Source organism: Coregonus clupeaformis, chromosome 17 (assembly GCF_020615455.1).
Source record: "Coregonus clupeaformis isolate EN_2021a chromosome 17, ASM2061545v1, whole genome shotgun sequence".
In the NCBI taxonomy this organism is placed as follows: Eukaryota; Metazoa; Chordata; class Actinopteri; order Salmoniformes; family Salmonidae; genus Coregonus; species Coregonus clupeaformis.
Window position 1 is genome coordinate 47,344,206 of NC_059208.1, and position 27,325 is coordinate 47,371,530.

A 27,325-nucleotide genomic window follows, 5' to 3' on the forward strand; every position below is an offset into this window, starting at 1 on the left:
GCAGTGTGTGAATTGTGTGTTTGACAGACCGGTCCCATTAACAAGAAATGATAAGCTGTGGGACTGGATGTGTGCCAGTGAGAGAGAGAGACTCTATTTAAGCTGTGCAGGCAGACAGGAAAGACCTGCTACAATGGGACACTAATAGAGTGACAATGTCTCTTACGTATTCTCTATGTAAAATAAATAAATGCTCTGGGATTTCAAGCTAATAGACCCTAGGCTATAGCCTTAACATCCATGAGAAGTAAAACCCAAACCACCTGAAATTTAGTCAACCCTCCCTCCCACATCCCTGTACAGGGTGAAACGTGGGATTAGCAGGGGTTTTGAATAACATACAGTGAGGGAAAAAGGTATTTGATCCCCTGCTGATTTTGTACGTTTGCCCACTGACAAAGACATGATCAGTCTATCATTTGGTAGGTTTATTTGAACAGTGAGAGACAGAATAACAACAAAAATATCCAAAAAAAATGCATGTCAAAAATGTTATGAATTGATTTGCATTTTAAATTAGGGAAATAAGTATTTGACCCCCTCTCAAATCAGAAAGATTTCTGGCTCCCAGGTGTCTTTTATACAGGTAACGAGCTGAGATTAGGAGCACACTCTTAAAGGGAGTGCTCCTAATCTCAGCTTGTTACCTGTATAAAAGACACCTGTCCACAGAAGCAATCAGAATCCAAACTCTCCACCATGACCAAGACCAAAGAGCTCTCCAAGGATGTCAGGGACAAGATTGTAGACCTACACAAGGCTGGAATAGGATACAAGACCATCGCCATGCAGTTTGGTGAGAAGGTGACAACAGTTGGTGCGATTATTCGCAAATGGAAGAAACACAAAATAACTGTCAATCTTCCTCAGCCTGGGGCTCCATGCAAGATCTCACCTCGTGGAGTTGCAATGATCATGAGAACGGTGAGGAATCAGCCCAGAACTACACGGGAGGATCTTGTCAATGATCTCAAGGCAGCTGGGACCATAGTCACCAACAAAACAAATTGGTAACACACTACGCCGTGAAGGACTGAAATCCTGCAACTCCCGCAAGGTCCCCCTGCTCAAGAAAGCACATATAAAGGCCCGTCTGAAGTTTGCCAATGAACATCTGAATGATTCAGAGGAGAATTGGGTGAAAGTGTTGTGGTCAGATGAGACCAAAATCGAGCTCTTTGGCATCAACTCAACTCGCCGTGTTTGGAGGAGGAGGAATGCTGCCTATGACCCCAAGAACACCATCCCCACCGTCAAACATGGAGGTGGAAACATTATGCTTTGGGGGTGTTTTTCTGCTAAGGGGACAGGACAACTTCACTGCATCAAAGGGACTATGGACGGGGCCATGTACCGTCAAATCTTGAGTGAGAACCTCCTTCCCTCAGCCAGGGCATTGAAAATGGGTTGTGGATGGGTATTCCAGCATGACAATGACCCAAAACACACGGCCAAGTCAACAAAGGAGTGGCTCAAGAAGAAGCACATTAAGGTCCTGGAGTGGCCTAGCCAGTCTCCAGACCTTAATCTCATAGAAAATCTGTGGAGGGAGCTGAACATTCGAGTTGCCGAACGTCAGCCTCGAAACCTTAACGACTTGGAGAAGATCTGCAAAGAGGAGTGGGACAAAATCCCTCCTGAGATTTGTGCAAACCTGGTGGCCAACTACAACAAACGTCTGACCTCTGTGATTGCCAACAAGGGTTTTGCCACCAACTACTAAGTCATGTTTTGCAGAGGGGTCAAATACTTATTTCCCTCATTAAAATGCAAATAAATTTATAACATTTTAGACATGCATTTTTCTGGATTTTTTTGTGGTTATTCTGCCTCTCACTGTTCAAATAAACCTACCATTAAAATTATAGACTGATAATTTCTTTATCAGTGGGCAAACATACAAAATCAGCAGGGGATCAAATACTTTTTCCCCCCTCACTGTGTGTGTGTGTGTGTGTGTGTGTACACATACATATATATAGCTCAAACAAATAAAGGGAACACTTAAACAACAATGTAACTCCAAGTCAATCACACGTCTGTGAAATCAAACTGTCCACTTAGGAAGCAACACTGATTGACAATAAATTTCACATGCTGTTGTGCAAATGGAATAGACAACAGGTGGAAATTATAGGCAATTAGCAAGACACCCCCAATAAAGAAGTGGTTCTGCAGGTGGTGACCACAGACCACTTCTCAGTTCCTATGCTTCCTGGCTGATGTCTTGGTCACTTTTGAATGCTGGCGGTGCTTTCGCTCTAGTGGTAGCATGAGACGGAGTCTACAACCCACACAAGTGGCTCAGGTAGTGCAGCTTATCCAGGATGGCACATCAATGCGAGCAGTGGCAAGAAGGTTTGCTGTGTCTGTCAGCGTAGTGTCCAGAGCATGTAGGCGCTACCAGGAGACAGGCCAGTACATCAGGAGACGTGGAGGAGGCCGTAGGAGGGCAACAACCCAGCAGCAGGACTGCTACCTCCACCTTTGTGCAAGGAGGAGCAGGAGGAGCACTGCCAGAGCCCTGCAAAATGACCTCCAGCAGGCTACAAATGTGCATGTGTCTGCTCAAACGGTCAGAAACAGACTCCATGGGGGTGGTATGAGGGCCCGACGTCCACAGGTGGGGGTTGTGCTTACAGCCCAACACCGTGCAGGACATTTGGCATTTGCCAGAGAACAACAAGATTGGCAAATTCGCCACTGGCGCCCTGTGCTCTTCACAGATGAAAGCAGGTTCACACTGAGCACGTGACAGAGTCTGGAGACGCCGTGGAGAACGTTCTGCTGCCTGCAACATCCTCCAGCATGACCGGTTTGGCGGTGGGTCAGTCATGGTGTGGGGTGGCATTTCTTTGGGGGGCCGCACAGCCCTCCATGTGCTCGCCAGAGGTAGCCTGACTGCCATTAGGTACCGAGATGAGATCCTCAGACCCCTTGTGAGACCATATGCTGGTGCGGTTGGCCCTGGGTTCCTCCTAATGCAAGACAATGCTAGACCTCATGTGGCTGGAGTGTGTAAGCAGTTCCTGCAAGAGGAAGGCATTGATGCTATGGACTGTCCCGCCCGTTCCCCAGACCTGAATCCAATTGAGCACATCTGGGACATCATGTCTCGCTCCATCCACCAACACCACGTTGCACCACAGACTGTCCAAGAGGTGGCGGATGCTTTAGTCCAGGTCTGGGAGGAGATCCCTCAGGAGACCATCCGCCACATCATCAGGAGCATGCCCAGGCGTTGTAGGGAGGTCATACAGGCACGTGGAGGCCACACACACTACTGAGACTCATTTTGACTTGTTTTAAGGACATTACATCAAAGTTGGATCAGCCTGTAGTGTGGTTTTTCACTTTAATTTTGAGGGTTACTCCAAATCCAGACCTCCATGGGTTGATACATTTGATTTCCATTGATAATTTGTGTGTGATTTTGTTGTCAGCACATTCAACTATATAAAGAAAAAAGTATTTAATAAGATTATTTCATTCATTCAGATCTAGGATGTTTTATTTTAGTGTTCCCTTTATTTTTTTTAATACATACATACACACATACACACATACACACATACACACATACACACATACACACATACACACATACACACATACACACATACACACATACACACATACACACATACACACATACACACATACACACATACATACACACACAGTGGGGAGAACAAATATTTGATAACCTGCAAAATCGGCAGTATTTCCTACTCAAAGCATGTAGAGGTCTGTAATTTTTATCATAGGTACACTTCAACTGTGAGAGTCGGAATCTAAAACAAATCCAGAAAATCACATCCTATGCTTTTTAAGTAATTAATTTGCATTTTATTGCATGACATAAGTATTTGATCACCTACCAACCAGTAAGAATTCCGGCTCTCACAGACCTGTTAGTTTTTCTTTAAGAAGCCCTCCTGTTCTCCACTCATTACCTGTATTAACTGCACCTGTTTGAACTCGTTACCTGTATAAAAGACACCTGTCCACACACTCAATAAAACAGACTCCAACCTCTCCACAATGGCCAAGACCAGAGAGCTGTGTAAGGACATCAGGGATAAAATTGTAGACCTGCACAAGGCTGGGATGGGCTACAGGACAATAGGCAAGCAGCTTGGTGAGAAGGCAACAACTGTTGGCGCAATTATTAGAAAATGGAAGAAGTTCAAGATGACGGTCAATCACCCTTGGTCTGGGGCTCCATGCAAGATCTCACCTTGTGGGGCATCAATGATCATGAGGAAGGTGAGGGATCAGCCCAGAACTACACGGCAGGACCTGGTCAATGACCTGAAGAGAGCTGGGACCACAGTCTCAAAGAAAACCATTAGTAACACACTACGCCGTCATGGATTAAAATTCTGCAGCGCACGCAAGGTCCACCTGTTCAAGCCAGCGCATGTCCAGGCCCGTCTGAAGTTTGCCAATGACCATCTGGATGATCCAGAGGAGGAATGGGAGAAGGTCATGTGGTCTGATGAGACAAAAATATAGCTTTTTGGTCTAAACTCCACTCGCGTGTTTGGAGGAAGAAGGATGAGTACAACCCCAAGACCACCATCCCAACCGTAAAGCATGGAGATGGAAACAATATTCTTTGGGGATGCTTTTCTGCAAAGGGGACAGGACAACAGCACCGTATTGAGGGGAGGATGGATGGGGCCATGTATCGCGAGATCGAAACATGACAACGACTCGAAACACACAGCCAGGGCAACTAAGGAGTGGCGCCGTAAGAAGCATCTCAAGGTCCTGGAGTGGCCTGGCCAGTCTCCAGACCTGAACCCAATAGAAAATCTTTGGAGGGAGCTGAAAGTCCGTATTGCCCAGCGACAGCCCCGAAACCTGAAGGATCTGGAGAAGGTCTGTATGGAGGAGTGGGCCAAAATCCCTGCTGCAGTGTGCGCAAACCTGGTCAAGACCTACAGGAAAATTATGATCTCTGTAATTGCAAACAAAGGTTTCTGTACCAAATATTAAGTTCTGCTTTTCTGATGTATCAAATACTTATGTCATGCAATAAAATGCAAATTAATTACTTAAAAATCATACAATGTGATTTTCTGGATTTTTGTTTTAGATTCCGTCTCTCACATTTGAAGTGTACCTATGATAAAAATTACAGACCTCTACATGCTTTGTAAGTAGGAAAACCTGCAAAATCAGCAGTGTATCAAATACTTGTTCTCCCCACTGTATATATCCCCATATCCACTGCAGCGCCCTAATCCCCTTCCTCAGATCCCCGCTACAAATTCAGCTGAGCTACTGGCACGGAATCTGAACGGGTCCCAAATGGCACCCTATTCCCTACATACTGCACTACTTTTGAACAGAGCCATATGAGCCCTGGTCAAAGTAGCGCACCATGAAGGGAATAAGGTGCAATTTGGGATGCAGACATCAGGTGTTTTTTTTGTCACAGATAGGCCTATAGAAGTCTTTTTTTTTTTTTTTGCAGGGTGGCTGTGCTAAGGATTTAGCCTAGAGGAATCTGCGGGAACATGGGCTTAGGTTACGATAACATGTAAACATTGAAGATCTCGCACGGGTAACTAGGTTGGTCCGCAAAGAGAGAGGAATCTTCCAGAAACAACTGAAAAGGCCAAGCCATTTGTTGATATTCTACTGAATACAAACCAACACTACTACACCCCGGTACCTCTTCCTCCCACAGTAGGCCAGGTATCAGAACTGCATCAGGCTCAGTCCTGGAGACTGAGGGAGTGTCTGGAGCAGTGTTTCTGCGGTTCTGTCTCATTCTCTTGGGCTGGCTCTGACCAGCTGGAGGGCAGTTTGGGAGCTGTGCCAGGGGACTAGGGGAGTGCCTGGCTGTCTGGAGAAGGGAGCCCTGGCATGGTTAGTCCTTGGGCTGGGGGACAAGTAGAAGATCAACACGGCAAGAGGGAGATAAGTGTCCTGCCAACTCACACTCTGCCCACACCCACACAGATACACAGACTGATTAGCCTACTTTATTTAGATTCACAATGGAGAAATGAGGACCTATACCTAAATGTTTCAAAAGGTCACACAGGTGCCTGGCCTAGTAGCACTTACAACGATCGAGAAAAATAAACAGTCATCTCTAACAAAAACAGTCATCTCTAACACAGATAAGCTGCTCTCAAAAGCTGACACCTTGCCAACAGCCTGACAGCCAAATCAACAACCACTAGAAAGCACACACAGCAAACAGGGACAGTTTGTGTAACACTTGCCCTCAATACATGCTACATCCTTAGACCTCTGTTTGCAAATGCAGATTCCCTGATCTAATCCACCACCCTGCTAACATATACCACTATAAACTCAACACAAGCACATGACTATACACATGTACACACTCAAACACCTCAGGCAGTGTATGTAACCCCTCTATGGAGCCAAGGTGACATGGAGCATTCCCTTGAGCGCTCTGATAGGACTAGCATCGACACACACACGATATGGAGACACCCTGAAGCGAGAATACGATCTCAGTTTCATCTGTGGACAGACACAGGTAGGCCAAGACTAGTCCAATGAGAAATGTTCATTTTTCCTTTCCAAAATGTTTTGCATAATGAATACAACCCAAGGCTGGAGGACACTGACAACGAGGGTACATTTCAATCCAATGGCATTTAAGAATGAACACCAGTAGCATTCCACTCATCTCTCTATGTGTAGTATGCACTCAACAGGCTCTTTAGATTTCCATTTTACGCAAGATGGAGGGCGGGAGAAAGAGAGCGAGAAGGGTAAAATAAGATGAGAAAACAAAAGCAGTGTGAGATAGGAGGGTGTGAGTGAGATAAATATAAACTGCAAAAGAGGGTTGGCGAGAGAACGTGAAGGAGCAAGATTGTGCAAAAGCACGTGCACAAGACCGAGAAAGGGAGAGGTGGTGCAGAGCGCACAAGACCGAGAAAGGGAGAGGTGGTGCAGAGCGCACAAGACCGAGAAAGGGAGAGGTGGTGCAGAGCGCACAAGACCGAGAAAGGGAGAGGTGGTGCAGAGCGCACAAGAGAGAAAGGGAGAGGTGGTGCAGAGCGCACAAGACCGAGAAAGGGAGAGGTGGTGCAGAGCGCACAAGAGAGAAAGAGCAAAATATATGGAATGAAGGAGGGAACATGAAAGATAAGAGTGAGAGAGGGGGAAGAGAGCAAAACACCACGAGGGAGCAAAACAACATAGCAGAGAAGAAAAAGCAACATACTTTGGTAGGTGCTTATATTTGTCCATTTTTCTAAAAACGGTAAATTTTGAAGTATGTGTTTAGGTATTAACGCTGAATTTTTAAGGTTAGGGTTAAGTTCAGGCATTAACTCCAAATGGTTAAGGTAAGGTTTGGGATACAAACAAAGATCTAAATAACTACTTTCTATTGCTTGGCTCGAACATGCAACCTTTGGCACCAGAGGCAGAAGCTTACACCCAATTGCCATCTGTCCTCAACACCATAGCAAAACTGAAACCTACTTGAAGGTAACAACGCTCACTGGCTGGAGTTTTTTTTGTACTGGCTGGGTTAGGGTGAGAGTCCAGAGAGAAATATGTCGCGACGGGGATACGCAAACAGTTACAGGAAGTTGTACTACTGAGTGCCCCACCCCCTGCCTTACTGGAGTCATTTAGGCTAACACACTAGTTTACAACCATGGACAGTACACAGCCTCCGGTGTCTTCACCTCACTCCTTCCTTTTATCCCCCACTTGCACCGCTAATTAAGACTGAGGGAATAAAATAGGAGACATGTCAGGACATGATCAGCAGGACTGCTATGTAGTCTGTACCTTATCATTCCTGAACTGTACATGTCATTATTTCTGCCTGTATATTTTCTCAGGGAAGATAAAAACACTGCGAGCACAACCAGTGAATACCTGAATTTCATGAGGGAGGCAGAGGCCTCATACCTAGAGACACTTGAGGCCTAGCGTCAGCAGCAGGATTAGCACTTCAAATCAGCTGCGTTAAGATGGCAGCAGCCTGCCAGTGCAGCAGACAGGACAGCCAGGGCAGCTGAGATGGCCCAGACCGCCTCATTTAACAGCTTCATAGCTGTATTTGGACAGTTTGTCCAAGCCATAAAAGGATGTCAGACACTAGCGGCACTAAACAGGCTGAAGTTATGTACATTTTCTATTTTACTACACCAAAAGCATTGTGAATGTGGCTTTCAATTTCTATTCATTGAATTTAGCCTACAGTTAAACAATGAAAATAATGTACAGATTTTGAAGCAATAAACTTCAACAACATGCTTACTTGTGTTGATTTTAAATCTAGGAAATAAAGATCAGGCATACTATGATTGACACTTTTATTAAAACAACAAACATTGGTCGGACATAGAAGATACAATTGTGTAGCAGGGTATTCACAGGGGGTAAAAAACAAAACTTGTAAGAATATGTACAATTGTAAAATAAACACAAGGGAATATTGGTGATTTAATAATCCCCAAGAGTAAGAACATGTGATAGGGGGTTTAGTAACCAAAACAGGGAAAAACCACAGAGCTAATGGACCAGGCTTGGTTTGTAATGCTAGTAGTTCTGTGTTTGGTCCAGGTGCTTTGTTGTCCAAAGGGTGTTGGTGGAGTTGGGTGTTTGTGGGGGGGAATCACAATGAAATAAAATATATATTTTATTAAGCATTGGGTTTATTTGTCAAATGGGACACAACTCACCATAGCATAGGTGGAGGTAATATAGTTGATTACTTATCGTCTGATTAGGTCAGGAAGTGTTTCTCATAAGAATGTTCTGCTATATTAATCTTGCAGTATGCCGTGCATGATGTAGGCTTAGGTACAGGTATAAACAATGTATATCCATCACAAAGACAGATACAAAATTACGTAGCTAGCTAGCTAGCTAAATAGATACATTCTACCTCTTGAGCGTTTCATACTGCAAGGGTAATACCGTATTGCAGGATTCCACCTTATTGCAAGCAACTGTAATAGCTGTCCTCATTCCAAATACGTTTTGAACAATTCACAAAGACAGATAAAGTTGAAGTCGGAAGTTTACATACACCTTAGCCAAATACATTTAAACTCAGTTTTTCACAATTCCTGACATTTAATCCTAGTAGAAATTCCCTGTCTTAGGTCAGTTAGGATCACCACTTTATTTTAAGAATGTGAAATGTCAGAATAGTAGAGAGAATGATATCAGCTTTTATTTTTTTCATCACATTCCCAGTGGGTCAGAAGTTTAAATACACTCAATTAGTATTTGGTAGCATTGCCTTTAAATTGTTTAACTTGGGTCAAACGTTTTGGGTAGCCTTCCACAAGCTTCCCACAATAAGTTGGGTGAATTTTGGCGCATTCCTCCTGACAGAGCTGGTATAACTGAGTCAGGTTTGTAGGCCTCCTTGCTCGCACACACTTTTTCAGTTCTGCCCACACATTTTCTATAGGATTGAGGTCAGGGCTTTGTGATGGCCACTCCAATACCTTGACTTTGTTGTCCTTAAGCCATTTTGCCACAACTTTGGAAGTATGCTTGGGGTCATTGTCCATTTGGAAGACCCATTTGCGACCAAGCTTTAACTTCCTGACTGATGTCTTGAGATGTTGCTTCAATACATCCACATAATTTTCCTTCCTCATGATGCCATCTATTTTGTGAAGTGCACCAGTCCCTCCTGCAGCAAAGCACCCCCACAGCATGATGCTGCCACCCCCGTGCTACACGGTTAGGATGGTGTTCTTCGGCTTGCAAGCGTCCCCCTTTTTCCTCCAAACATAACGATGGTCATTATGGCCAAACAGTTCTATTTTTGTTTCATCAGACCAGAGGACATTGCTCCAAAAAGTACGATCTCTGTCCGCATGTGCAGTTGCAAACTGTAGTCTGGCTTTTTTATGGCGGTTTTGGAGCAGTGGCTTCTTCCTTGCTGAGCGGCCTTTCAGATTATGTCGATATAGGACTAGTTTTACTGTGGATATAGATACTTTTGTGCCTGTTTCCTCCAGCATCTTCACAAGGTCCTTTTGCTGTTGTTCTGGGATTTATTTGCACTTTTCGCACCAAAGTACGTTCATCTCTAGGAGACAGAACGCGTCTCCTTCCTGAGCGGTATGACGGCTGCGTGGTCCCATGGTGTTTATACTTGCGTACTATTGTTCGTACAGATGAACGTGGTACCTTCAGGCATTTGGAAATTGCTCCCAAGAATGAACCAGACGTGTGGAGGTCTACAATTATTTTTCTGAGGTCTTGGCTTTTATTTTGATTTTCCCATGATGTCAAGCAAAGAGGCACTGAGTTTGAAGGTAGGCCTTGAAATACATCCACAGGTACACCTCCAATTGACTAAAATGATGTCAATTAGCCTATCAGAAGCATCTAAAGCCATGGCATTATTTTCTGGAATTTTCCAAGCTGTTTAAAGGCACAGTCAACTTAGTGTATTACTTCTGACCCACTGGAATTGTGATACAGTCAATTATAAGTGAAATAATCTGTCTGTAAACAATTGTTGGAAAGATTACTTGTGTCATGCACAAAGTCGATATCCTAACTCACTTGCCAAAACTATAGTTTGTTAACAAGACATTTGTGGAGTGGTTGAAAAACTAGTTTTAATGACTCCAACCTAAGTGTATGTAAACTTCTGACTTCAACTGTACACATACCTCTCGAGCTTTTCTTGCGATGCGTAATATGGTCTTTCAACCGGCTGAAGCGATCCTCTCCTCGTGTGATAACTTGCACTGTATTTCTCCGTCTCATTTCAGCCGTCTCCTCTCATTCCGGTTCCATTGCTGCCCATGGGCAAAGATGAAAAGGATGGCACAGAACTCCTGGTTAACGCCTCCAGCGCGTCTCCCTCCTCCATACTTACAAATTATAGTCACTGAGGGATCACAACAACGTCACTGACGAATTGTGTCATCGGTCGCCGTCTTAAAATAGTCACTAAGCAAATTAAACATAGTCCTGTTTCCAGCTCTACGGCAAATGGGAAAACAATCAAGAACCAACAAGGCTAGTTCGTGTTGGTTCCAGCACGGTTTGGTTCCTCTAGTGGAATTGCGCCAAAAGTAGCCACTGTCGGGCTGGTAGGGACTATAGAATAGGTGTAAGGGTGGGAAACGGTACTTGAGGTAGGTACGTCAGTGTGTGTCTGTGTGCGTGCATTAGGTACATCTATAGCTTAGTCAAAACCCACTATCAGGTTCTATGATAAACAAAGTGAGTTCGTTTCTAGGGAACTTCTGTCAAATGGTTAATTACACACAACAAACAGAAGTCATTATGACTTGAGCACGAGTTAGAAACAGGGTGCGTGTGTGAGTGAGAGCGAGTAAGAAACCGCAAAGAACAGCATGTCCAAGGTAGAGTGAGAGAGCGTCTTTAATCCAGTGTGTACCTGCATGCCAGGTGCGACAATAAACAGGCTACTGAGATCTCCCTGCCACAGGAACACAGGGCCAGTGTTGTAGGTTGTGGTGGGGATCGGATTCAGTCGGTCTGAATCAGTAGCTCTGTGTTTGTGTAGACTAGGGACTATTTCGGTTCAGACTACCACAAGGGACAGGCACTATCCCAGTCAGTCTAGAGGTATAAATACCCAAAATTGAGTCAAAGATAACCGTGAGCCAGAAGCCTTTTCGGGCAGGATAAGAGTGGGTTACTTTGCCCTCCCTGACTCTCAACCAGGACAGGTAATAGTCTAATAAATATTTAACATCCCCCTGGGCAAGGTCCAGTTAGCACCACTTCCTGTTAGCTTGATTAGCATGCCAGATTAAACTATCAGAATGAGCTAATATTTGCCCAAGTACTTAAAAGAGCCTTGGCCGCCAAACGTTAATCAGAAATACACTGCTACGGGCAACAGGATAATTTAAGAATAAGAGGATTGCAGTGTTACGTTAAGGCATGGCAACAAATAATGATGCAAAGAAAACAAGTTATTAGAGGGACCACTGAACACACACTTAAAAACATGATGCGCTTGACAATGGCATGTAAAAACACCCGTACCACTTAAGCCTGCACGCGGGCGTAGTACTGTATTTGAACATTGCCAAAATAAGATAAGGGGGAAAAAACGGCCTATCCCGCTCTAAATATACCAACACACACATACACGAGGCCTGCCCGTCTGCATTCCATGAGTGCTTGCAGCTATAGCATTCTTCTTTGAAAAACTCCCAGGTTTGTGGTTGGTTCACCACAAGTCATGCCTCCCATCACAAGGCCTATTAACACCTCTTAGAACAAGTCAACACTAGGCCCACAGCACAGGCCCTAGAGAGAAACTGCACATACAGCATGGACAGTGCATGTAAGTAAGCATTTCACTGTAATGTCTGCACTTGTTGTATTCGGCGCATGTGACCAATAAAATTTGATTTGATTTGATTTGATTTGATGGAACTCAAAGGCCTCAACAGAGTTGCACAATTCTAGTAACTGTCCTAAAATGTTCATCTTTCCAGAAATAGTGATTGAAGGATTCCAGTTTATTCCCTACTGATTCCAGGAATCTTCCAACAGAGATGTCAAGAAAACCATCCTAGTCCTCAACATAGCTAATTAGTCAAACAACGGTTAGGGTTGATTTGAAACTGGGCAGTAGAGAGAAAACGTGAAGTCAAGTGTTCTCTGAACACATGACCTTAAACATGCACTTAGTCTGCCTTTCCCACTACGATGCAGGCTGAGAGAGGCCAGATAACCTAATGACGATTAAAGACCTACGATAGCACTTGGGGGAGAGAGGCTACTCTTTCTCTGGCAAAGGTTAAAAGAGAGAAATCAGGCTTTGGCCCTACAGAAGGAGAAATGAAAAGAAAGAAACGAGGAGTGAACACAGAAAGTATGGCTATATGGTTCCCAAATGTTATTTAAAAAATGTGCTACTGTAGGTAGCATTATCTAGCGCTAGTCCGCTGTACCTGCGCCAAAACTCCAGTATTTTTCATCCTTTAGCTTGTTCTGACATCTTTTTAAATAGTGAGCCAACACGTTACCAGCATTTTAAGTTTCCCAGACTGATCAAAACTCATTTTCTAATGCTCTCATCTTTCTAAACATTAGGCCTAACATTAAACCTCTCACAACGGTCGCAATATAGTACATAAACAAATCAAACTACAACAACGCTAGTCTGACATCACATGTAGTCCAATTACATTTTACAGTCATTGAATTGTATATCAGCGTAATGAATTCAACACCAGGTACTGTACAAGGCCATCATTTCACAGCTGCCAAGGTAGCAGCTAGAACAAGGACAAACATTCCCCTTCTGCAGACACCGGCTTGCCTTTCTCATGTAACATTTATCTGATCTGGGGCCTTACACCACATCCAATTAGTCCGGGGGAATTTCATTTACCTAGATTCAAATCAAGCCTCACATTTGCAAGTCAAAGGCAATTCAAAACCCTAACAAAGAACAAAACAAGGATACTAGCTACAGAGAAGGGTGGAGAGGGATTAGGCAAAATAAGTAAATGTCCTGTCCCATTTTAATAAGTGGTGTGGTAAATAATTCTGGTGAACCCAGTATACGTCCCAAATGGCACACTTTCCCTATAGCGCACTACTTTTGACCAGGGCTCTATGGTACATCAGTAGTGTGCTTTATAGGGAATAGTGTAATTTGGGAAGCAGTCACGATTTGAACATTTACCTAGCCCAGGTCGGAGTAATTTGAACATTCTCTAACATTTTAAAACAGAACACCAAGTTACAGTTGACGTGTTCCATCCTGAGCAGAACAACCACAGAGAGAGTTTCACCCCAGGTTCTTTACTAAACCACCCCACCCCCCAGTGACTGAAAACCACCCCACCCCCCAGTGACTGAAAACCACCCTACCCCAGTGACTTAAAGGGGGAGTGAAAACCACCCTACCCCAGTGACTTAAAGGGGGGGTGAAAGGGTGAAAAAGAGGCACAAGCAACACTATTGTCAAAGTAGTCTGCAACATGTGAGGCGAGAGAACACTCTCTCCCCCTCAGAGCATGCTAGTGTCATTGTGGTGGAAAATGGGCCTAGGTGGGACAGCCACTGAGCTCTAATGAGTCATAATCTCCTGTCACCAATCTAATCAGGTCCCATCCAGAAGGACACCACCCCGGGCCGAGCCACCTAACCAGCCTTGGCCAGGCAGAAAGGTGGAGAGGGGAAGGAAGGCAGGTCAACCAAATACTTGTCCTGCAGACCTGGGTTCAAATACTGTTTCAAATCTTTCCAATGTTTTGAGTGTTTGGTTTACTGTCTGGGAGTGCCAAGTGGATGGGGTTTGCTCTTTTGGGACTTCTCCATTGGTTCCATTGCGTAAGGCAAACTCAATCAAGCCCAGCTAAAGTATTTGGAGTGATTTCAAATAGCATTTGAACACAGGTCTGCTGTCCTGTCCTACACGGGCTGGAAAAGACAGTGTTGGGCCTTTAATAGCATTGGGGAGAATTCTCATCCGAGTGGAGAAGTGCAACTGAAACACAAAATTAGTCTGACGATGAGCAGAAATTACAACAAGAAGCATTTTAGATCTGCGTTCTCTTTTCTTGTGTGTGAAAGACGCAGAATTCTGTGTTTGTGGTTGTGTTTTACCCATCTACATAGGCCAGCACCCGTGTCTCACCGGGCCATAGCTCCGATGGGCCTGCTCTAACCTAGAGCCAAGGCAAGGCCCTGGGTACTTTTCAGCTGTCATTTACATAACAACAGCCAACCGTGGACTTTAACACAGTCTCACAAAGCAACAGTCTTGAATGATGCAGATGTTGTTGATTCTGCTCACCACAAGTCGTGTCACACTCCTGATGGAAACACAATACCACTAGAGGCCCACTGGTGTGGGGGTAAGTCTCAGTGGAAAAGCAACATTAGAACAAGTTGTCATAACCACACTGGACCAAGGGATTTAATATTAACATGGAGAGAGACATAAAATAAACAAAGCTATTCCTCCAGGAACACATTCATGGGCACCTGTGCAAAACCGTTGCCAAGACAAACCTGTGGAGGTCAGGGGTGTGTGTGTTCAATCAATAGGTTCTTGGTTTGTCACTATACCAGTATCGCGAAACTACGATACCAGATTTTCCATAGACAAAACTCTATGGTCCTATAAAACTGTACAAATGTGACTACGTGACAACATAATGCTGTTTGTTTCTAACATTAGGACCGTTTTCCTCAAGAAATTAATCCGCTTCATGTTTTGTTTCCTTGCCACAATACTACAGAGTATTTACAAATATTTACACCCTAAATTAGGTTCCCAACACCAAGATTCACCCCAACAATATTATGCATTAAAATCCTATAAGACCAATCACCTTGAGAAAGCAGCCTTGAGCTAAGTCTCCAATGAAGTCATTCATCCATGGCCAGGCAAAGTGTTAGCGGTTGGCCTAGCCAATGCAATCAGCCTGAGGATCGAAGACTCCAGACTCAATCCTCCATTCAAGACAGACAGAACAAGGAACGCCTGTTGCCATAACGACGGGTGGGTATGTCCAGGGAGGCGACAGACAGGAGTTCCAGCGGGGCCAGCTCCTGTCCCTCAAGAAGAGATCACAGAGGAGCAGCGGTGCGCCTTCTTAAATATTTACACTGACAAGCAGGAGGCGTAGCACCAGAAGGTGCAGGGATAGAGGAGAGAGAGAAGCTCATTCTGGGTAAAAGTTGCTTTTAGGCACAGATCTAAAACTTAGCATACTGTCCAGGGGGAGTACTTGCACATCAAGCTGCCTCACGCTACAGAAACAGGAGATAGGCTCCTGCCCTATGGTCAATTCTAGCTTGGACAAGGCTTACTTACAGATCTAGGTTCAGCTTAGCTTCCACAGACCCCAACATTATTCATAAGGTGGTAAAAAGGAGGAAACTGACCTTAGATCAGTTTCCTGGAGGTTACTTTCATCATCCTACTACTCCAACGGGCTCCAGGTCTGCTCCTCAGTGAGTCGGTGCACATGGTCTGTGGCCAGAGGCTGTGAGTAGCCACACAACTTCCGTTTCTTAATAAGCTGGTTGATTACAAGGGAATGGAAGTGAAAGCCACGCCTAAGCAAATCGGCTTGTTCTAAAACAGTCAGTCACTGCATATTATCGCCACAGGTTCTAGACCAGCGCCCACAAAATGTGTCAACACCATTGCCAGAGCGCACACAATAGGCTACCTATTGAGTGGTATGATGTGTATGACCAGATTCTGTCTAACTGGGGAGATGGTTGCTGTAAACACCATCACAATAGAAGATTCTGTATTCCTGTACAAGCAGGTAGGAGCAGAATCCAGAAGAGGTGTCAGTGCTGGCTAGCCCTCCATGCACTCTTTATAACAGGGGTAGCTACAGTAAACAACAAACAGTGCCAACAGAGGAATAATACCCACTGTCAAAGGGGTGTAGGGAGACAGTAACTACTGATATTGGGTCAAATATGTAGATATTACTAATGTATCTAATCAATGGTTATGATTAGGATAAGGTGTGGTGTAGTCTGATCCCAGACCTTTGGGTGTACCTTGAGCATCCATAGGAGGTCATAGGGGAGAGAGAGCAGTCGCTTTCAAGGAGCAGTGAGTGCACAGCATCCTCTCCTTCCCCCAACACACACCAAACCAGAGGTTAGTGATCTCTCTCTTCATCACTCCAGCCAGAGCCCCAGGGGTATAGAGAGATTTAAATGGGATAATCCATTACAAGCTCATCAACCCCACCTTTCAACAGACACAGGCACCCAGTGGTCAAACCGGGCCCGGCGCCAGCTACACAGACAGCCCGCTGCCCCCTCTAGTGTTACTGTACTAGTCTCAGGTTTCTCAGTTACGGTAACCAAGGCTGACGACTTCCCCTGTTGTCATCTCCTTCTTTCTTTATGCAGCTAATACAGAGGATAACCATCCTCTGTGTGCCAAATGTCACACCATCTAGCGAAGTGTTGAATGTGCCAACAGCCTTTCCCATACAAAAGACTGTATGGTCAAGTAGTAATGTATACAAAATGACAATGGACCACAGCAATGTCTAGTACCATCCAGCATTGAGAAGACTTGACTTTCGGTGATCAAAGTAAGCAATTCAGTTGCAGCTTGTGTAAGCAAAGATTTTGGACAGGTGAGATGATCCTAGATCGGTGGCTGTGTCTCAAAAGTGTCTGTCAAAATATGTGTATTATGTAGGGAATAGGCCAGGGTGCCTTTGATTTGGGATATTTTATTTAACCTTTATTTGAGCGGGAAGTCATGCTGAGACCACGATCTCTTTTGCATGGATGCACTGAGGGCAACCTCTATCTAAAGCATATACAGCAGAGGACATATTACAGAGGCAGGGAGTTGGCTGTGATACCAGCATGGAATCTGGTGAATGAGGGCCTCCCTGCCTGGCTGTCATAGGCTAGGAGTCACCCTTGGCTTCAGGATGTAAACATGTGGGCTGGCTGAGCGGGGTTATTTCCAGAGCAGGCTCCTGGCTCCAGCCTCATACATCAATTAACATTATTATAAAGCAGATCAGTGTTAACAGTGATCTACTTTCAACATGAAACATGCTTGAAGCAATAAAGAAGCTAACAACATACTACAATACATATTTTTACAGTTAGTCAATTGACAGATTGTTTATGATATATTTGATTCTAAGGCCTATTTTGTTAATTAGTCAAAGTAATGTTCAGTAATAAAAACTGAGTAGGTCTGGTACCCAGTGATATCTGAGAGAGATCTATACCTATGGTTACTTTACACTTGACAAGTTCATGGATAAATAGGTCACCTTGCTATGACTCATAAGCAGGAATACGTAAGCTTACCTGTTACACTAGTTACTCTTTGACTGATCTGCCCACATTGGGTGTGAGTTAGCTGCCATGGGCCATTCACCTTTCCAAGGTCATATATAGATGGGATACAGCCTTTGTCAAACTGATGTCAAAAGTGTTTTATTTTAGCTAACCCTAACCCTTTTCCTAACCTTAACCTAATTATCCTAAACTGCTGTGTATGTTCTCCTATACCTGCTACCAAAAGTTGTATCCCTTCTAGACAAAACCCCTTTCCAGCCCACAATAAATGGTAGCTAGTAGTAGTCACTCACTCACTGTCAAATAGGCATGAATGGCTGATGTGATGCTAGATAGATAGTCATGACTGTCATATCTGTTCAAGTCAACTTCCTCCCCAAATGCATTTCCTCAAATTCACTAGTCTCTTTTACTTGTTGATTGAGTGTTTCAGAAACCAAAGAGTAGAACATATTAGTTGCTTTGGCGTGAGTGGAAACTAGCCGAGTGAGAAGAACCATGCACTCAAGACCAATACAACAACCATGTCTCAAAAAACGTCAGTGTATCGATTTAGCATCCTGGGTTATCAAATTGGACAGCTTGTACAGTGTATGTTACGTTCACATCCAATCTCAATTTCACCTGACAGTGATGCCATTCGCTCGGCTGTGTGTGTGAGGCCTTGGCAACAGGAGACATGTCCATTTGGGTAACGTTATCTTGTTACATCAATGTCCGTAGTTAACCGTAGGGCCGAACCAAACGCTGGACATCCAATCCAGACACCGACGTTTACAGTACAACACTGCGTAGCTAGGCTAACGTTAGTTAGATACATGAGAACAGGAACAAGTGCAGGTAACGTTAGAAGCCAGGGTCAAATTACAGCTAGGTAGGTAGCTAGCAATTAGCAAGCAGGCAAATTGTGTTGGCTAACAAGCTTTCTTGGTCGGCTAATTCATATCGAAGACAAAGGAGAACATTGACACAAGAAACGGATCCGCATGTCTTGTAAAATAGGCGCCTGTGTTTAACGTTAGCCAACGTTAACTATCCCCGTTCTCCGTCTCTGGCAAGCTAACGTTATATGCATATATCCAGCTAACGTTATCTAGCCGGCTGCAAACAAGGCAGTTCAGAAAATAAATGGTTCACACAGGGCTGTATTGTGGGTCAAACGAGTAAACGTTAGCTGGCTAACGAACTAACGTTAAACGTAATCAAGCGCTAACATAAACCTATCAGAGTATAAACAACACCTATTATCGATGGCCTTTTGTCGATGACTAACTTGGCTTAGCTATCCGAAATAACATCACAATACCGCGTTATAGTAACATGAAAGATACTGTACTGCCCGTTCGTTAGCGTGGTTAGCTTGCTTGCTAGCTCACTTTACCTAGCTATACGCAGGAAACGGGCAGCTGCCAGCTGAGCTGGGTAACGAGGTTAGTAACATGTTCTCGATGAAACTACTAGTTAGTCGTTCGCTATAAATTATTTGTTTAACTAGATGGACCTTGGTATTTTGCCAACATTGTTCGTAGATGTCGTTCTCCAACTCGGCAGTTTCGCCGAATGTTATTTAGCTAGCTAGCTAGGAACCCTAGCCAATGGCTGCCATATCCCCGTGTTAGCAGGCTAATGTTAGCTAGCTACTTTCTTCCCAAGAAGATTGACGCGCGAACTGTCCAGAAAAAGACGTGTTTGACATAACATATAACAATACGAACAAGTCGTTATAAGATATGTTTTTACTTACAAAGAGCAGGTTGAACATTGAAATCCCGTGACTATCCCGGAGAATGTGGATGGAGGGCAGTAACTGCTGTCAAATCTTTCTTGTTCCTCTTCAAAAGTGGCGTTCTATCGGAAATGTTGGGAGGAGTTTCAAGGTGGTAGTCTCGTTAGCGTCACTGCCACGCAAGAAGACCAGTGATGACAGCTGAGCTCTACAGCGTGGTGATTTTTAAATAACTTAGAACAACAATAACGTTTAAAGTGTGCTATTTTTTTAAATGTATTACATTGGAATCCTCGAGAGGTATAATGTTTATTTCCGGTTGAGCAGTAGATAATCGGCTTCAATTTGTAAGTGGCCGATTTGGTTATCCACTCATCATCACCAACCACGGAGTGATGAGCAATAGGACTCACGAGGTGGTGAGTCATTTTGGCCACCTAATTGGATCACCGACTCCCAGCCAGGTCACCCGTGATACAAGTCAGTATTCTACGCCCATCCATATTATAATATAACAAACATTAAAGGGATGAGGTAAATCGTTTGTTTTGTGTGATTGGCTATATAAAAGGACCTGGCACAGACATTTGTGCCCATATAGCTTACTGACCTCATCCATGATTAATCTACCGTCATGTTATGAATAGAGAAAATATCATAGTAACTCTATGTATATGTATTGAAATATCCTCTTTTGGTCCATGTTACTTTCTCATAGTGGGACATACACGCCCCCTAGTGGTCGATTGAACTGTCCCTTTATTATGGGGATTATTATGAGAAACGACACACATGGGAGACGCTGATGTCTTTCACAGCGCGCGCAGGGCTAGCTAGTTGGTGGCTGAAGGTGGAGGAAACTTGGTTGTATTCTCGCGGGGCAGAAACCTCAGAGATCAATTGGTAAACTCGGATTTACCACCCCTAAATATCCCCGCACAACGTCTATTTGCGACTCTACCGGATGGAAACTACAAGTGTAACAGCTGCGCTCAATGCAATGGCACTTACAAATGTAGATCTTTTAAACACCCCCAAACTACAAGTGTAACAGCTGCGCTCAATGCAATGGCACTTACAAATGTAGATCTTTTAAACACCCCCAAACAGGGAAACAGATCCCAATCAAAGGTGTTATTACGCGCTCCACTAAGACAGTTATTGATCTTATAATTTGTCCTTGTGGGAAACATTATGTGGTTAAAACAAAGCGCGAATTAAAAGTACGAATCTCGGAGCATCGTAGCACCATTAGGTGCAAAAACTCGACATACCCAGTCGCTGCCCACTTATTGGAAGCCAACCACTCGATTTCGTCCCTACGTTATATCGGCATCGAACATGCGAGAGGTGGCCTGGAACTTTAATTTAAAGACCCTTGCTCCCTTCGGTCTCAACGTAGACTTTTATTTGAAGCCATTCTTGTGATTATTGTGATTTTGCTATTCATTGTAAATGTTTGTATCTATGATCGTATGCTATCCATGTTTTTTGTATGTTCTGTTTATCTGTGAATTAACCAATGCTATTAGGCCACACCCGACCATGATTACAGACACCTGCGTGTGTCCTTTGACACTATATAAACTAGTGACCCGCAGTGTTTGTCATTATACCCTGATGAAGACGGGGGGAGAGTAGTAGATGTGTACCAGTACAGAGTGATAGGCCAACAAGTGATATATGTTTCAGTAAGATTGGATTTTTAGCGTGTATAGCAATGGTTATTAATGGTACTGCAGGGATAGAACGTAAATCGAAGAAAATTGAGGTTGTGGTGGCAGCTGCAAAGAGGTAACTGGGTGTGCGAGACTTGACATCAGAAGAGTTACAGGGAGTGTTAAGTGGTGATGTCCCATCATTTCAGGTTGAGGGCATGAGGGAGGAATGAATATATTTCAATAGTGGAGAAGGGTGGTGTTAATCATTAATAATTTTACATTTGTGAGTGTGGTGTTAGATGGTGGGGTATTTATTTATGTATTTTTTCAAGCAAAATATAAGGGAGTTGTACTCCAGTCTAGTAGGTGGCGGTAATGCAATAAATTGGATGCCAACCGCCCTTAAAACTAATTGAAGAAGAAGAAGAAATGACACATCACATTACATTTTACATTTACATTTTAGTCATTTAGCAGACGCTCTTATCCAGAGCGACTTACAGGAGCAATTAGGGTTAAGTGCCTTGCTCAAGGGCACATTTACGTCATTTAGCAGACGCTCTTATCCAGAGCGACTCACCAATTGGTGCGTTCACCCTATAGCCAGTGGGATAATCACTTTACAATTTTTATTTTATTTTTTTTTATTTTTTTTGGGGGGGGGGGGTAGAAGGATTACTTTATCCTATCCCAGGTATTCCTTAAAGAGGTGGGGTTTCAAATGTCTCCGGAAGGTGGTGAGTGACTCCGCTGTCCTGGCGTCGTGAGGGAGCTTGTTCCACCATTGGGGTGCCAGAGCAGCGAACAGTTTTGACTGGGCTGAGCGGGAACTATGCTTCCGCAGAGGAAGGGGAGCCAGCAGGCCAGAGGTGGATGAACGCAATGCCCTCGTTTGGGTGTAGGGACTGATCAGAGCCCGAAGGTACAGAGGTGCCGTTCCCCTCACTGCTCCATAGGCAAGCACCATGGTCTTGTAGCGGATGCGAGCTTCAACTGGAAGCCAGTGGAGTGTGCGGAGGAGGGGGTGACGTGAGAGAACTTGGGAAGGTTGAACACCAGACGGGCTGCGGCATTCTGGATGAGTTGTAGGGGTTTAATGGCACAGGCAGGGAGGCCAGCCAACAGCGAGTTGCAGTAGTCCAGACGGGAGATGACAAGTGCCTGGATTAGGACCTGTGCCGCTTCCTGTGTAAGGCAGGGTCGTACTCTCCGAATGTTGTAGAGCATGAACCTGCAGGAGCGGGTCACCGCCTTGATGTTGGCGGAGAACGACAGGGTGTTGTCCAGGGTCACGCCTAGGCTCTTCGCACTCTGGGAGGAGGACACAGCGGAGTTGTCAACCGTGATGGCGAGATCATGGAACGGGCAGTCCTTCCCCGGGAGGAAGAGCAGCTCCGTCTTGCCAGGGTTCAGCTTGAGGTGGTGATCCGTCATCCATACTGATATGTCTGCCAGACATGCAGAGATGCGATTCGCCACCTGGTTATCAGAAGGGGGAAAGGAGAAGATTAGTTGTGTATCGTCAGCGTAGCAATGATAGGAGAGGCCATGTGAGGATATGACAGAGCCAAGTGACTTGGTGTATAGGGAGAAAAGGAGAGGGCCTAGAACTGAGCCCTGGGGGACATTGAACAGGACATTGTCAATGTAGCTCAGTTGGTAGAGCATGGCGCTTGCAACGCCAGGGTTGTGGGTTCGATTCCCACGGGGGCCAGTATGAAAAATAAATAAAAAATAAAAATGTATGCACTCACTAACTGTAAGTTGCTCTGGATAAGAGTGTCTGCTAAATGACTAAAATGTAATTCAACTATATAGGCCTGCTTGCAACTAGCCAAGTACCTCAACTCCTCCACGGAGTTGAGTGAAGACTATAGTTTTTGAAATGAATCTCCAACTCTTTTGAGTCGCTATGCGGTCTATACTTAAAAAATGTACATTCTTAAAATGTATTTGGTGACATATGCCAATGTAATCAGAGATTCAATTGTCACATGCACATTCGCACTTAGTTGCCATCTTAAGAGGAACAGAAACTAGGAAAGAGTCCGTGGTTGTATTTGATTAACATTTTATAAAAAAAAAAAATGCATTTCAGCAAACAAAAAAAGGCTTGCAACAGGACAAAATAGGTACACGGTAAGGACTGAACGTTTGTGACTATTCTAGGGGCACTTAAAGCGCATGTTTTAAAGTTTGCCTCTTTTTCTTGTTTACTTTATCACATTGGTAGTAAATAAGGCCTGTGTTAGAATTGTAGAGCATATTTTGAAATTCATTACATTTATACTTTTCCAGTTCATCACTTTATTTCTGGCTGATATAACATATTGGGTTGTTGGTAGATATGCTAGATGTGTAAATGGGTGACTATTAAAATTGTTCTTCTAGGATCAACAATGGCTCAGTTGGTAGGCCACACAAGCTCACAGAACGGGACAACTGAGTGCTGAAGCGTGTAGCGCGTAAAAACCATCTGTCCTTGGTTGCAACACTCACAACCAAGTTCCAAACTACATCTGGAAGCAAGGTCAGCAGAATAACTGTTTGTCTGGAGCTTCATGAAATGGGTTTCCATGGCCGAGCAGCCGCACACAAGACTAAGATCACCATGTAGTATGCCAAGCGTCGGCTGGAGTGGTGTTAGCTCGCCCCCAATGCATAGCGCCAACTGTAAAGTTTGGAGGAGCAATAATGGTCTGGGGCTGTTTGTCATGGTTTGGGCTAGGCCCCTTAGTTCCAGTGAAGGGAAATCTTAACGCTACAGCATTGTTACGAGCCCCCTGGCTTTAACAGTCTAGGGTGGATGGAACAGAGACCCGTAACATAATTCATGCAAATTAGAATCATGACATGGAAACAGTGAGAACAAACTACACTGACAACCATAAACTACTGTCAAACACAATATGTTTATTTTGAACACACGGTAAAGGTTTGGGAAAAAGGGCTGAGCAGGACCCAAGAAATGAAACAATAATGTAAAAAAAACTTAAACTGATCTTGCCTGCCTCAAGAACCGCTAAGCTACTGCTAATCATACAAAAATTACAGTGGGTGGTCCGCTCAGGTCTAACTAGTGTTTTTAGACAATTTTCTTCCTACGGGTAATGTATGTCCATGGGCAACTTGCTTAAATCCCCCTTTTCCCAGAAACACACAACAAAGTTACCAAACAGAGTAACCAGCAAATGAGTGAGTACACAGGACACCACAGTATCCATACTCACATACGGAAATAGTCTCTTCCAACAAACACAACTGACTGGCTTTTAAAACAATGGGTGGTGCAATACAGAGGAATGTCCACAGATTGGTCCACCTCAGCAATCAGCAGCCAAACAGATGTCGGACAGGTGGGACACCCCAACGACCACCAATCAGGAACATAAAGGACACCTGTGATTAGGGCAGAAGGAGAGGAAAAACACAAAAACACACACAGGATACCTTGATTCTGTGCTTCCAACTTTGTGGCAACAGTTTGGGGAAGGCCTTTTCCTGTTTCACCATGACAATGCCCCCGTGCGCAAAGCAAGGTCCACACATAAATGTTTTGGCGAGATCGGTGTGGAAGAACTTGAATGGCCTGCACAGAGCCCTGACCTCAACCCCGTCAAACACATTTTGGTATGAATTTGAATACTGACTGTGAGCCAGGCCTAATCGCCCAACATCATTGCCCAACCTCACTAATGCTCTTGTGGCTAAATGGAAACAAGTCCCTGCAGCAATGTTCCAACAGTGGAGGCTGTTATAGCAGCAAAGGGGGGACCAACTCCATATTAATGACCATCATTTTGGAATAAGATATTCGACGAGCAGGTGTCCACATACTTTTGGTCATGTACAGCGCCTTGCAAAAGTATTCATCCCCCTTGGCGTTTTTCCTATTTTGTTGCATTACAACCTGTAATTTAAATGGATTTTTATTTGGATTTCATGTAATGGACATACACAAAATTGTCCAAATTGATGAAGTGAAATCTAAAAAATAAATAACCGAAAAGTGGTGCGTGCATATGTATTCACCCCCTTTGCTATGATGCCCCTAAATAAGATCTGGTGCAACCAATTACCTTCAGAAGTCACAATTAGTTAAATAAAGTCCACCTGTGTGTAATCTAAGTGTCACATGATCTGTCACATGATCTCAGTATATATACACCTGTTCTGAAAGGCCCCAGTGTCTGCAACACCACTAAGCAAGGGGCACGACCAAGCAAGTGGCACCATGAAGACCAAGGAGCGCTCCAAACAGGTCAGGGACAAAGTTGTGGAGAAGTACAGATCAGGGTTGGGTTATAAAACAATATCCCAAACTTTGAACATCCCACGGAGCACCATTAAATCCATTATTAAAAAATGGAAAGAATATGGCACCACAACAAAGCTGCCAAGAGAGGGCCGCCCACCAAAACTCACGGACCAGGCAAGGAGGGCATTAATCGTGTATATCAATGATGTCGCTCTTGCTGCTGGTGACTCTCAGATCCACCTCTACGCAGACGACACCATTTTGTATACATCTGGCCCTTCATTGGACACTGTGTTAACAAACCTCCAAACGAGCTTCAATGCCATACAACAATCCTTCAGTAGCCTTCAACTGCTCTTAAACACTAGTAAAACTAAATGCATGCTTTTCAATCGAACGCTGCTAGCACCCGCCCACCCGACTAGAATCACCACTCTCGACGGGTCTGACCTAGAGTATGTGGACAACTACAAATATCTAGGTGTCTGGTTAGACTGTAAACTCAACTTCCAGACTCACATAAAGAATCTCCAATCCAAAGTTAAATCTAGAATCGGCTTCCTATTTCGCAACAAAGCCTCCTTCACTCATGCTGCCAAACATGCCCTCGTAAAACTGACTATCCTACCGATCCTTGACTTCGGCGATGTCATTTACAAAATAGCCTCCAACACTCTACTCAGCAAATTGGATGTAGTCTATCACAGTGCCATCCGTTTTGTCTCCAAAGCCCCATACACTACCCACCACTGTGACCTGTACGCTCTTGTTGGCTGGTCCTCACTACATGTTCGTCCGTCAAACCCACTGGCTCCAGGCCATCTATAAATCACTGCTAGGCAAATCCCCGCCTTATCTTAGCTCATTGGTCACCATAGCAGCACCCACCCGTAGTCTGCGCTCCAGCAGGTATATCTCACTGGTCATTCCCAAAGCCAACACCTCCTTTGGCCGCCATTCCTTCCAGTTCTCTGCTGCCAATGACTGGAACGAATTGCAAAAATCTCTGAAGCTGGAGACTCTTATCTCCCTCAATAACTTTAAGCATCAGTTGTCAGAGCACCTTACCGATCACTGCACCTGTACACAGCCCATCTGAAATTAGCCCACCCAACTACCTCATCCCTATATTGTTATTTATTTTGCTATTTTGCACCCCAGTATCTCTATTTGCACATCATCTCTTGCACATCTAGCATTCCAGTGTTAATACTATTGTAATTATTCTGCACTATAGCCTATTTATTGCCTTACCTCCATAACTTGCTACATTTGCACACACTGTATATATATTTTCTGTTGTATTTCTGACTTTGTTTTTTTTACCCCATATGTAACTCTGTGTTGTTTTTATTGCACTACTTTGCTTTATCTTGGCCAGGTCGCAGTTGTAAATGAGAACCTGTTCTCAACTGGCTTACCTGGTTAAATAAAGGTGAAATAAAAAATAAAATAAAAAATCAGAGAGGCAACAAAAAGACCAAAGATAACCCTGAAGGAGCTGCAAAGCTCCACAGCAGAGATTGGAGTATCTGTCCATAGGACCACTTTAAGCCGTACACTCCACAGAGCTGGGCTTTATGGAAGAGTGGCCAGAAAAAAGCCATTGCTTAAAGAACAAAATAAGCAAACATGTTTGGTGTTTGCCAAAAGTCATGTGGGAGACTCCCCAAACATATGGAAGAAGGTACTCTGGTCAAATGAGACTAAAATGGAGCTTTTTGGCCATCAAGGGAAACGCTATGTCTGGCGCAAACCCAACACCTCTCATCACCCCGAGAACACTGATGTTTTTCATCGGCAGAGACTGGGAAACAAGTCAGAATTGAAGGAATGATGGATGGCTCTAAATACAAGGAAATTCTTGAGGGAAAC

The 27,325-nt window shown here is 44.2% G+C and overlaps 1 protein-coding gene across 1 annotated transcript in view; it reads right to left on the reverse strand.

The window, feature by feature from the left end:
• Window positions 1-19,677, reverse strand: part of LOC121586674 (protein tyrosine phosphatase type IVA 2) — a 47,154-nt gene extending 27,477 nt beyond the window's left edge. Inside the window, exon 1 of the mRNA XM_041903587.2 lies at window positions 19,550-19,677. The gene's annotated coding sequence lies outside the window, so the exon portion shown is untranslated. The remainder of the gene's footprint in view (window positions 1-19,549) is intronic.
• Between the last annotated feature and the right edge of the window lie 7,648 nt (window positions 19,678-27,325).